Raw genomic sequence first — 12,073 nt, forward strand, 5'->3', positions numbered from 1 at the left:
GTCACTCTCACACTCATTAAAGCTAAAGGTAGAGCATTAAAGCAATTTTCTGTCTGCTCGCTGCACATATCTTAGCAATTTTAGCTTTAAGAATTCTATTTTGACATTCAACTATGCCCTGCGATTATGGATGCTATACACATCCCAATCTACATTTAATTATTAATTAATAATTAATGTCCGTGTGATTATGTCAATAACTTTATTAACAAAGTGTTGGCCATTGTCAGAACTAATTTCATGCCATATGCAAATCTAAACATGATCCATCCACAAACAAAATTAACTGACTATTCGATAGTGGTTCACTATATAAATCTTCTCCAGGTTTTAAGAAGGTTGTGGTTAACTATTCACAATGATGTGGTAAACGTTCTTCAGGCGTAGCTAACCTCTCAGCTGGATTCACTCTGGAGCATCTCTGTATTGTCAATTCAGGGCTGAAAGAATTATGTCATATCCTGTTTGTATAACATTGGTCAACACAAAAGAGTAAGATGTTAATAACATGTGTATCACATTGTTATGGATGTTGCTTTCTCATATGTGAATGATGCCACTTCTAAGCCTCGATACAATACCTTTAGCTAACAAACTGAAAGGTGTTACTTCTTTCTTTTGTTATAACTTGGTTGGTGTGTTTTCCATAATATATTTACTTTTCTTTAATTAGTAAAATAATCTGCATTGTAGCCTCTCTGCGCAGACTGGGAGTGGTCTGTGTGTGTGTGGTGCTCCAACTGTACTAGATTAATTGCTGTCCTTGAAGTGCTTGTGTGTGTGTGTAATCTCATGGGTCGCTGCTAAGAGTCCCCCCTTCCTTGCTTCTCTCTCTCTGCTGCAACTTTTTACCTGCCAAGACGACAGGTTAATACTCATACATTGATAATTTCCCTTATTTTCCATTTTTTCCCATTTTTTTTTTCATTTTTTCTTTTACTTGTCAATCACTATTTTAGAGTCGAATTCTTCATCAACCAAAACACATCAGTCTTTTTTTTTCCGAAGGGAAATCTTTAAAGTAATCTCCTTTAAACAGCTCATCTCTTGAACTTCTAAATACATGTTGAACTCGCGTTGAGTTAGGCCATAAACTCTTATGCAAGGGGTCAGTTTCTCATAATTTAATCTAGTGTCAAGGAGCGTATCATCCTAAAGTAGCTGCCTTTTCTCTCTCCCACAATTTTTCTTCCTTTGGACCTCTCAGTAAGGTATATCTCAAGCTCTCTGCACCACTCAAATTTAATTTCAGCCACTAAAGGGGTTTGACTGTTTAATATTGTATTTAACAATGGAGCTGGATGTTTTTTGTTCCAAATCAGTTTAATTCTCCCTTTCAACCTATGGTGAGGAACACAGTTTGCACTTCATCCCAATTAAGCCACTTGGGTCAGCTGCCATCATTTTTCACTAATCAACACTGATGATTGCCAACTCTCTCTGCCTTCTACATCTTTGTAATTTCTCAAGCCAAAATTGAGTTTGAACACCTTGTGTCTCCATTACAAACTGATTATCCATAAAATAACTGTGGACAATATTTTAATACAATCACTCTACTCTCTATTGATGAACCGTGAGCTTTTTTATATACTTTGTCAGCCACTCGTTATTTATGTAAATTAAATCAGGTCCTATCCATATCTCAATTAACTTCCATTTTCGTTTGTTAAATTCTCTATCACCGTTTATATTTACACTCATCACTGATATAGCTGTTACTGTCAGTTGCTTATATTTGACCTTACTTTTAAGTTTCATCTGTATTTTTAAGTTCTGTATTTCAATCATTTAGTAGTTTACCGTTTCCTTTTCTTTCCCAACAGCAATTTCTTTATAGCTTTGAATGACAGCACTGGCACGTACTCACGCACAAGTGTGGCTGGTATTAAACTTATCTGGTCCTCTCTAACAAATCTTCTCAATGTTATAATACACACATCTACACTTATGAAGCGAAGGAGCCTGTCTCCTAGTTTTCACATACCACTGCAGTCATATCTTCAGAAGTTTTTCTATTTTTTTTTTCTTTTCACAACTTTCTGCATGGCTACACTTTCAGACAAAACACAGACAAACATTTAACATTTATCTCTTAGTGCTTCTTCTCTATATAGCATGTTTTTGTTTCTCGCTCTTTATCTCTTTATTCCTTTTTCTCAATCTCTTTATTTCTCTGGCGCACTTTTTCTTCATACACTGTTAATTGTCAACCGGCGGCTCACTCCAATCGCTATATCATCTTCACAACATAAAACTACTTAATCTCCACTTTTACTCTTAGCGTGTCTCTTTTTTCACAGGGTCACGGGGTGGCGGTCCACTATCAATCTGGTGCTGATAACACAGCGGTCTTTCAGGTTCGTCACCTGTCCCCGTTACAGGGTCACCAATTATGTCGGGACCAAGAGCTAATTTCTTCCGTGCCCAAAGCCCCGACATATGATGGTTTTTAAAATCTAAACTATTCTGTGCTGTGGTTTTGTTCTCATTATTGTTTAGATCACTTGCAAAATATAAACAAAAATAAAATAAACACAAATAAAAAGGGTATTCAACCAAAAATAAAAGAAAGTAGAATAAAAGAATTCAGCCGCTGAGTTCTTGTGGAAGAAAAAGGCTTCTTCTTTATTTCAGCATCAGGTGACACAGGGTCTCGAGAGACCCAACTGCGCAAATACAGTGTTCCAAACAACAGTTTATACCATTTATCTGGGCTAATGTGATATCCCCCCACCTCACTTCTCAAATTTTGGTATTAGCTCATTCTCTAATAGGTGCATCTCTTCGTCCATCAATTTGGCCATCGCTTGATGAGCTCACTCCTCAAAACGGGCTTCAACAGGGTTTTACCAGCCTGCTCTACCTTTCAAGGTCAGCTTGCCCCTCTCTTCACTGGGTCAGTAGGTACACACAGGCCTCTCTGTGAACCCAGCTGCTTATGATTCCAGTGTCTAGAATCTTCTACGCAGACAGTTTAAGGCCTACCCTTTGTGAGAGAATTAATATTCTCTGTTAGGCAATGCTTCCTATTTGGTTATTGATTACAACATCTAATCTATTTGATTACTGATTAAGGGCATATTTATTCAAAATCTCCGTCACAGCGCTGGTGTGCACTGAGAAAAACATGCTCTGGTGTTAAAATCCCTCGTAAATTAACACAGTTCAGTTGTTTGGTGTGGACCTGAATACGGGTGAAGCGTTCACATGTTAAAACAGACTGAAGTAAGGAAAATATCAGACCTTCACCAACCAAAGTAGGTCTGAAAGCCAACTTAGTTTAGCCCAGTAGCAGTAGGAAATATTCTAACTGACGCTTAACAAATTCACATTGTGTAGGATAAACTGTGGCTGAGTGCATTGGTTTTTATAGGGTGGAATCAGCTAAAATAGCCCTCTTTTTGTAAATGATTTATAAGGCCAACAAATAAGCTATGTATTAGATCTAATGATTATAATAATGATATAATGATTATATTTCTAAATTGGCATGGGTCCCTTAAATATTCATTTGTTAAAAAAATGTAAAAAGGTATAATTGTTGTGGAATTAGATTATCAGCAGGTTCCTTCTTGAGCTACGGCACAATGTTCAGGTAAAATGGGTTAACATAAAGAGAGAACATTCTGGTAATTTCAGTTAAAATCATTTTTTATTTTAGCAGTAAATTGACAATAACTATTGTCTTTGGTGTGCCGCAGTAACAAGGTATAAATGCACGCCATGCAAAAAAATCAAGTATCAAGCTGATCAAGTATTTCACTGAAAAGTGCATTTAAAAATGAACTGGTTGTGTTGCAGGGGTATGTGTTTCTGTGTATTGGTGTCTTTGTGTCTGTTGTGTGTTGGGGGGTGGATGACTGGGTGTGCGTGTGTGTGTGTCTCTGTGGGACTGCTCTGCGTGCGCCTCAGTCTTTGTGTTTGTTCTGTGTGTGTGGGTGTGTGTGTGTGTGTTTGCCGGATAGCAAACAGCATTAGTATAAAATATTAGAATACAAAATGGGGAAAACAGGCGGAGCAATGATTATTTAGATAGTTTTAGTTTATGCAGCAACAGCAGCAGCAGCAGCATCATCAGGAGGGTCAGTTCATGAGGGTGAGGTTTGCACAGCGTTGTACAGCATGAAGCTCAGTGGTCATCTCATCTAGTCTGATAATGTTAGATCTTGTCCTTTGTTCCCTTCAAACATGGCCTTTGCAGATGTAACCATCGTCACCACAGACATGATTACCCTCTCTGAAGTTTTCGCAATCCCATCAGTTACACCGCCAAGAGCACATCCAGTCCTCTGGGGCCTTTAAGTCATTCACATTACTATACGCTCTCTGGCAGGCCACGCAGGGTTTTTGTTTTTGGTGGTTTGTGGGAAGACTTGGAATAAGGATCTCTCCATATCTCCCTGAGATGTGGTCATCACCACATATTTAGAAATCACATCCTCACTGAAAGTCGTGGCCACGGGCAGCTTATTGGCTCTCTGTCATGATGCTTGGTTTGTCCCCATCATCAGGCATTATGGTCTTGTTGACAGGGACATCCCATGGCCACTGAATACAGCCTTGGCATTTTCAACTATTGCTTCTACAGTCTTCTGCCAGGCCTGGCGAAACACAGAGAAGAATTCTATTTTAGGGCGTGTGGCATGTGCCCGTCCCCTGGGCCCTGTTTTCCTGCCGAAGAAATGAGGCTTTGGGTCATCTTTTGGCAGCTACTCTGAACATCTGACCCCATTCCACGAAGATGTCACTGTCTATCCAGCCGCTGTCCAAGATCCAACATTTTCTTGGCAGCCATAAAGCCACTTAGACCTCAATCGCTTTCATTCAAAGATGACCACTGTGTGACTAAATGTTCCCGCTGCATTGAAGCCTGCAAGGACTGTAGTCTCTCCTTTAACCCGAGCAGTTACCTCTACACAGGGCTTACTCACCTCCCCAACCACACGTGTGGAGCAAAACTGGTCTTGCAGGCCAGACTCATCGCAATTCCAAAGATGTGCTGGAACATCATTGATCTGAAGTTCCTCCAGCAGATTTTCATACTGTTGAGACCTTTTTTCTTACTGCCTCAGGGTCCTGCTGCTGCTGCTGCTGCTAAAAGAGCCTCTGGTTTCTTAATACTTTTACTACAGAGAGACCTTTGATATTGTTGGCCTTTGCCTAATTAAATGCCCAGTTCTTTCTCAGATGTTAATGGAATTTTGGAATGTTCCAAGCCCTTGCTAAAAAGCAACCATTTAGTGTCAACTCTCTCTCAACTATCTCCTGGTAGTCACTGATGGCACCCCTCATTCTGTCCTTTCTCCACTGGTTGTACTGAAATATTTCTTCCTTTCCCTGTCTTTTCCTTTTCTTTCTTCTTCTTTCTCTTTTTCCCCTCTCTGCCTGTCCTCCTGCCATAGCTACTGTCTCCAATGCATAATAAAAAAAAAGATTATTAAGATTTTGCATGGATAAAGATCTTTATCTAGTTTTGCACTCTCAATTTCTGTGTATCTTCTGTATAAGAGTGTGTCTATGTATCCCATTTTAGCTGGAAATCATAACCAGCTATCTAAAATGGGCAAATACCTAAACTGACTTTTGTCATCCTAATTAGTGATGAGTGCTATTTGCTTTGTCAAGCTCACTTAACATACGATTTCTTTGACGTACTTCATGCAACACTGCAAGAACAGTTATTGACTGTAACATTTTAAAGAGCTGTGATGCTCCAACCTAATTTGGCCCATCTTACATGGCCCATTAACTGACTCCATCCTCTCACAGATAAAAACATTTATACTGGATTAGTGAGCTGCAGCTCCTCTCACTGAGCACAAACTCATGAAGGATTTACTGCTTGGGAAATGCCCCGCCTCCCAGCTGAAATGGAGATTCTAATTGGTTTTGCTGCTGAGTTTTACTCTCTGTCTGATCATCCTGGTCAAGGCTCTGTGCAGTCTATGGAAAGCAGAGGTTTTATTTGATGTAAGTGTACTTTAAAAAGTGGTGGGTCAAATGCCTGCTCGACCCAGTGGTTCTGGCAGCCCTGGACTGCATTTTAGCACCATCTTGTAGCACCAGTCAGACTGTGCTGTTTCACTTTAAGGACATTTCACTTTAATTATCACCATCCCCACTGGAAATGTCCAATGTTTTTGCCCTGGAGTCGGTCCTGGGAGCAGATAACACATGTTGCGTGTCTCAGACATTTTCCTCTGCCACCCTCCAACTTACTCCAGAACTTTTGACTTACCCCATACACACCCCATCCCATCCCCTTAGTTTGCTCTACAATCTACCCACTGGGTCATCTTACCCTTTACCCCACCACACATATGCATGCATATGTGGGAGAGCCAGTAAACTCAAAAATAATATGAAATGCTTAATTCAATCTATACACTAGTGTCATCCCACAGCATTTGTATTCAATGCACAATATGTTAGTGATTATGATTATTTATGGGAATTTGGATTGCATGATTGGGCTTAAAGCTCAATCAAATTATTTGTAGTTTGTAATTGATGGCTATTTTACTGTGATGGACTGCTGACCTGTACAGGGTGTTTCCTGCCTTGAGCTCAGTGACTGCTGGGATAGGTTCCAGAACCCCTAATGACCCAGGAGGATAATAGATAATGTGTGTGTGTGTGAGTGTGTGTGTGATTGTAATTTCACAGAAATCAGATCAAAGCAGAAGTAATACTTTACATATATATTGTGGCAGCAGCACAGAGTAAAACACAAAGGAGGCCCTGAACCTTGTGGTGACCAACTCCAAACCCAAAACACCCCCACCCCACGACACACAATAACACAAATACTCAACTTAAACTAGCAGACAACAACATTAACAACAGTAAATGTCTCTTTTACTGGGAGCGTGCACAACCCAAGAATCTTTTCGCACGGCCCTTCTCAGAGGCACAAGCTTCTCAGAGGCAGTGTGGCCAGTAGTCGGTTGCTACAGTATAAACATTTACTACATACAGTTTGTACCAAACAGTTTACAAAACTAATATCTGAATGATTGGAGACTTGTCCAATGTTTTTTGCTCCATAGAACTGCCCACACTTTAACACATAAAAATGCAAATTTCCAGGAGCAAATGCGCACCACAAATGGCCAAAAACACTCTCTGTATGGACACTTATGACCACATTTAACAGGTGGCATGGCTTCAGTACACTGCCAGACACGCTCGGAAATAAACAAGTTTTGGCTTGGGAATTTAGGGACAGCCAGGTGTTCTAACAATTTGTCCTACCCATCCAGCAGTCCCATGCATAAGTACAGTCGCATCCCTTAATATTTTAAACATTTTATTGTGTTTCTAATATTAGTTCAGTAAAGATCCAGCTTAATATTACTATTTACCCCTTGATAAGACCATTAGGCTGTCAAAATATCTGAATTATTCTTTTAATGCCAGTAACATTCTCTGATAAGGACATTTAGCCTATCACATTATCCTACCTGTACACTTCAGTGCTGGCAGCATTTCATTATTGGGTGATTGGCTATTAACACATCCTACCTGTAGTTTAATGCTGGTAACATTTTCTGACACAGTGATATAAACGAGGCTGAAGGCTACGTTTACACAGCAGGTAAAAGTGGCTCAAATCCGATCTTTTACCTCAAATGTGACACAGATGTGTGTCTGTGTGGCAGTGTGAACCGAGCGCGGCCGGAGGAGCCCGAGGCTGCAGCGTCAGAGAACAGTTTAAAGAATCCGAGGACTCGAACCAAAGAAGTGGCCATGGCCGAATAACGAGCCCTTTTTACAGTGAACTCGAACACACTGTGGGTGATGAGCTCAGCTGTCAACCACTGGAACTTTATACTCGCTCTTGTGATGCTGGCGAAGACGAAACTGAAAGCTACGGGAACGACTGGCGATCACTGGCTGTCATGACTGTTTACCTCCGGACGAGCCGCCACGTGAAGCCCCCCAGTAAACATTTGGCCGTTGAAACAACGTTGAAATCACGTATCTGACTGCCGTTTAAACTACGCTTTATTAAGGTTCAAAATGAAAGTTCTTTTGTGCATGCGGGTCGGTTTAGGAGCTGATCTGTTCAGACTGATGTCGCATACAGGTCACATTTAAAAGATAATGTGGACAGCCAAACCAAAAGGATTTGGTGAGAAAATCTGATTTGGGCCACTTCTGGAGCCTCAGGACGTATAAACGTGTAAACGTAGCCTTAGTTATCAGCTTCTTGTACGAATATTCCCGTTCCACCTTAAATGGTGCACTCAGGCACCATTTAAGGTGGAATAGGAAAATTTGAACAAGACGCTGACTTCAGCTTTGTGTGACTTAGGCATTCAAAATATCCCACCTACAGTTTTATGTAGAGATCTACCTGTAAACATGCGCTTTGGTAGGACAACGTAGCACAGTTCATCAGACCACCGGACACTCCAACTCACCTTCTCCAGAAACTACTGCAAACACCAGCACACATGATCAAACTGAACAGCATCCTGTTCCCAAATGCTAATTCTCTAATAACCACTATTAACCGTGTTTGGAAAATGTTTTCCTGTTAGCGTTGGGGTGGCTGCTCTACAGCATTAACTCACTGTTTTTTTCTACAGAGACTCGTATTGTAAGGTGAAGTTAGCCTGCTGGCAGTGTGTTTATGTTTTGGGGACAGCAAGAACCAGAGCAGGGGTGCAGAGCTGGGGCTGAGAGAGGAGATGTAAGCTTGTGGATAGAGTAAACTGTTAGTAAAAGTTCTCTGTAGTTGTGTTCCAAAGCCTGGGCTGCAGCCAAGGTAGGCTGCATTTCTCGGCCACTAAATCATAGAAGGCCATTTTAAAGTGAAGGACCCTTTGTATACAGCCCAGAAATGTAGCCCATGTTTGGAATGATTTCGAGGACACAACAGATGCATACTTCCAGGTAGGGGTGGGAATCTCTATGCACCTCACGATTCGATTTGATTACGATTCAGAGGGCTGCGATGCGATTATAAAACGATTATCGATGCATCTCGATGCATCTTTTTTTCTATACAGGATTTCTATTTTCTTACTGTGTCAGGACTTGGTACTTTTAAAGCGAAGTATTTGTAATGATCTATAATGCATTTGCTTCCAATATCTGTAAGTAATGTGGCAAGTGAACTAGAAGGCTCTCATTCACTGCTGTTGTTTGGAGCACATGAGACGCTGCTGCTACTCATCTGCGATAAAATGCGCAGTTACGGTGAAATAAGATCCAGTGGTGATGGATGTCCATGCAGCGCGTTACAGCCGTCCTGCCCGTTTAATTCAGTGATTTTATAACTTAGGTTTTGGTCTCGTTGTAGAGAGTGGGGGGATCGCTGTGTCAGTAAAATATGTTCGGGTCGTGTGCAACATTGCGCGAAAGCCCTGTTTCGCAACGACTGAGAACTGGTGTTCTCCGACTGCAGGTCACCTAGCAACGATGCATTATTCGCATTTATAAGCGCTGCTGTTGGTTTACTTGCAAGCTAAATCTGCAACGAGAGACTGTCACACATTAAAAAGTTGTGAAGATGAAGTCGCTTCTCTTTCTAATTTTCCCGTTCCACCTTAAATGGTGCCGCATTTACATTCGGCACCTCAGTCAGAATTTAAGGTGGAACAGGAAAATTCGAACAAGAAGCTGGAGCGACTCAGCCTCGTAAAACTTTGAGAGACATTTTACAAGAAAATGATCTACTTTAGAGGAAAAGTTTTCTGGTGGAGATGGAAGGAAAGCGGCTATAGCTAAAGCTTAAAGCAGAATGAAGTCAGTCCGCGTTTTCATTTATATTTTTAACCGAACTTATAGCAGGACATTAACACATACTGAGACATACTGGACATAAATGTTGTGGCTGCCAAGGTGGTTTGATTTTTGTTGAAAGGACAGAATGGCTCTTCTTATCATTTGCGTTGTGACTCCTGATCTAACCTGGCTTTAATGCAGAGGGAGCCGGTCGGATTTCTTACTCATCCAGTTGTGTTTTTGTTATGTGCGCCTCACAGAGTGTCCGGGCGCTGCACTTCCGCACTTCCAGGTTCCGCCTTTTGTGTTCCGTCAACATTACGGTATAAATGAAATATTTAGAAAATCATTTTTTGACATTTGTGAATCGATTCAGAATCGTTCACGTCTGTATCGCGATACATCTAAGAAGCGATTTTTTCCCGCACCCCTACTTCCAGGCCTTCTTTACCCACAGTTCTCTGCACACAAACACTGCAATGGAAAAAAAACAAAAACAAAAAACAGCACTGTCTTCATTACCTTATGAAATGTAAAATGATTAATTAAAGGATTCGTCCATACATTGTTTAACTTAAGTCACGTCACTTTTATAAGTATACACAGAGTTGCCAGTTCTTTGAATCTACACTCACTATTTTATCAGCTACACCTAACACACAGGTGCACGCTGTAGGTTTATAATTACTAACTGTAACCAAAGTTTTGCTGCACAATTTATCAGCCATCCTCTACCTCATTAATAAGTGGAAAGGGACCACCACAGGACCACTGCCCATCCAAAAATTCTCTGCACAGCAGTGACACACAAATTGTAGTGGCATGGTAATGCATTTGGTGCTGCAGTGAGTATATTAAAAGAAGCAGCATTGCTGGGATGTTGAATCAGTGAATCAGTGCTAGATAAGAGAATGAACAGAACTGCAAATGTGTTGGGTCAAGCCTGACTTTAGGAACTCAATGTTTAGTCCACAGAGTTGCTCTTGGCTGGATATTTTTGGGTCTGGGCCACTTTCAATCTAGCAGTGATGCCAGTGCATGTTAAAACTCCAGCAACATCTCTGATATACTCATACAAGTAAACACACATCCCTATATAGCAGTGTCACTGCTAGGTTGACCACTACCCAAAAATATTCAAACAAGAGTGGCTCTCTGGTTAGAAACTGACCATTGATGAAGGGCTATAGAATGGCTAATATGAATTGTGCATTGGAAGATGAACTATAGATAGCCTAACACAAATACTGACATTTTTTATTACACCACTCAAAATATGCAGACTATTGATCCACCAACTATGCTTGGTAACACATTGCACAGCAATGGCAGGGCTGTAGTCAAACTGTACACTAGCAATATGTTTCTAATAAAGTGGCTGGTGAATGTACATCACTAATAACATAGATAATGGCCTTTTATGGGAGGGTAGCACAAAATACACGCTGAACCAAAAAGAAACATTTCAGAGACCTGGTAGAGTTTCAGATAGAGACACATGTAGAATTAGAGGCGATTTAAAATGAAACACATACATTTAGACCTACTCTCCAGTCTGGCAAATCACTTTTCATAAGAAGTAACACAGGAACCTAGAAATCATACAAAAAATTAGCCATGTGACAAATGATAGCACACATTTACTAATTGGCACTGCACAATATGGAGCATGTAGCAGTTACTTTAATAGCATAACGTCACTACAGCTTACAGTGTAATTCAAACTTGTTATTTCCCTAAAATATAAATACATGGCACAATAATGTCTGGCTGTGTTTCAGATTCTTTATCTAACTCTGAATAAATATATATAGATTTATATGTAAAAGGAAATGACACACTGAAACTAAATGGAGTGCCACCAGATTGGCCCATGTCTGGGGAAAGTTTGAATAAAAATACATGTTTATCATTAAAACTTTGCTTAAGTAAAATATATTTACTTACACCTGAGCAGATAAAAGGAAATCACTAAACATTTAACAGATGCCTCCTTCAACTGAAAGGAGGTGACAACTTTATTGTGGGGTAAGTGAAACCTCTACAAGACAAAACAACAAAAAGAGTGAGAAAACGGATTTCTAAAGCCAACCACCGATACACAGCTGTACTCTGCTACTATTTGCTACATGCTTGAGTATACAGATTGCCTAAGATAGTGCTGCTAACTCAATTTTGGCATGCAAAACCTTTGCAGACAAAACAGATAGCTATTCTGTTTCAGTGTAATTAATACACAAACTCCATGTTCACAATAAGCTCAAATCACGTTGGTCACTACATATGAGTACATTCACTCAGCAGTTTAAGCAGTTTATACTCCAATGCTCAATAC

The sequence above is a fragment of the Colossoma macropomum genome, unplaced genomic scaffold, assembly GCF_904425465.1.
Source record: "Colossoma macropomum unplaced genomic scaffold, Colossoma_macropomum, whole genome shotgun sequence".
Taxonomy (NCBI): domain Eukaryota; kingdom Metazoa; phylum Chordata; class Actinopteri; order Characiformes; family Serrasalmidae; genus Colossoma; species Colossoma macropomum.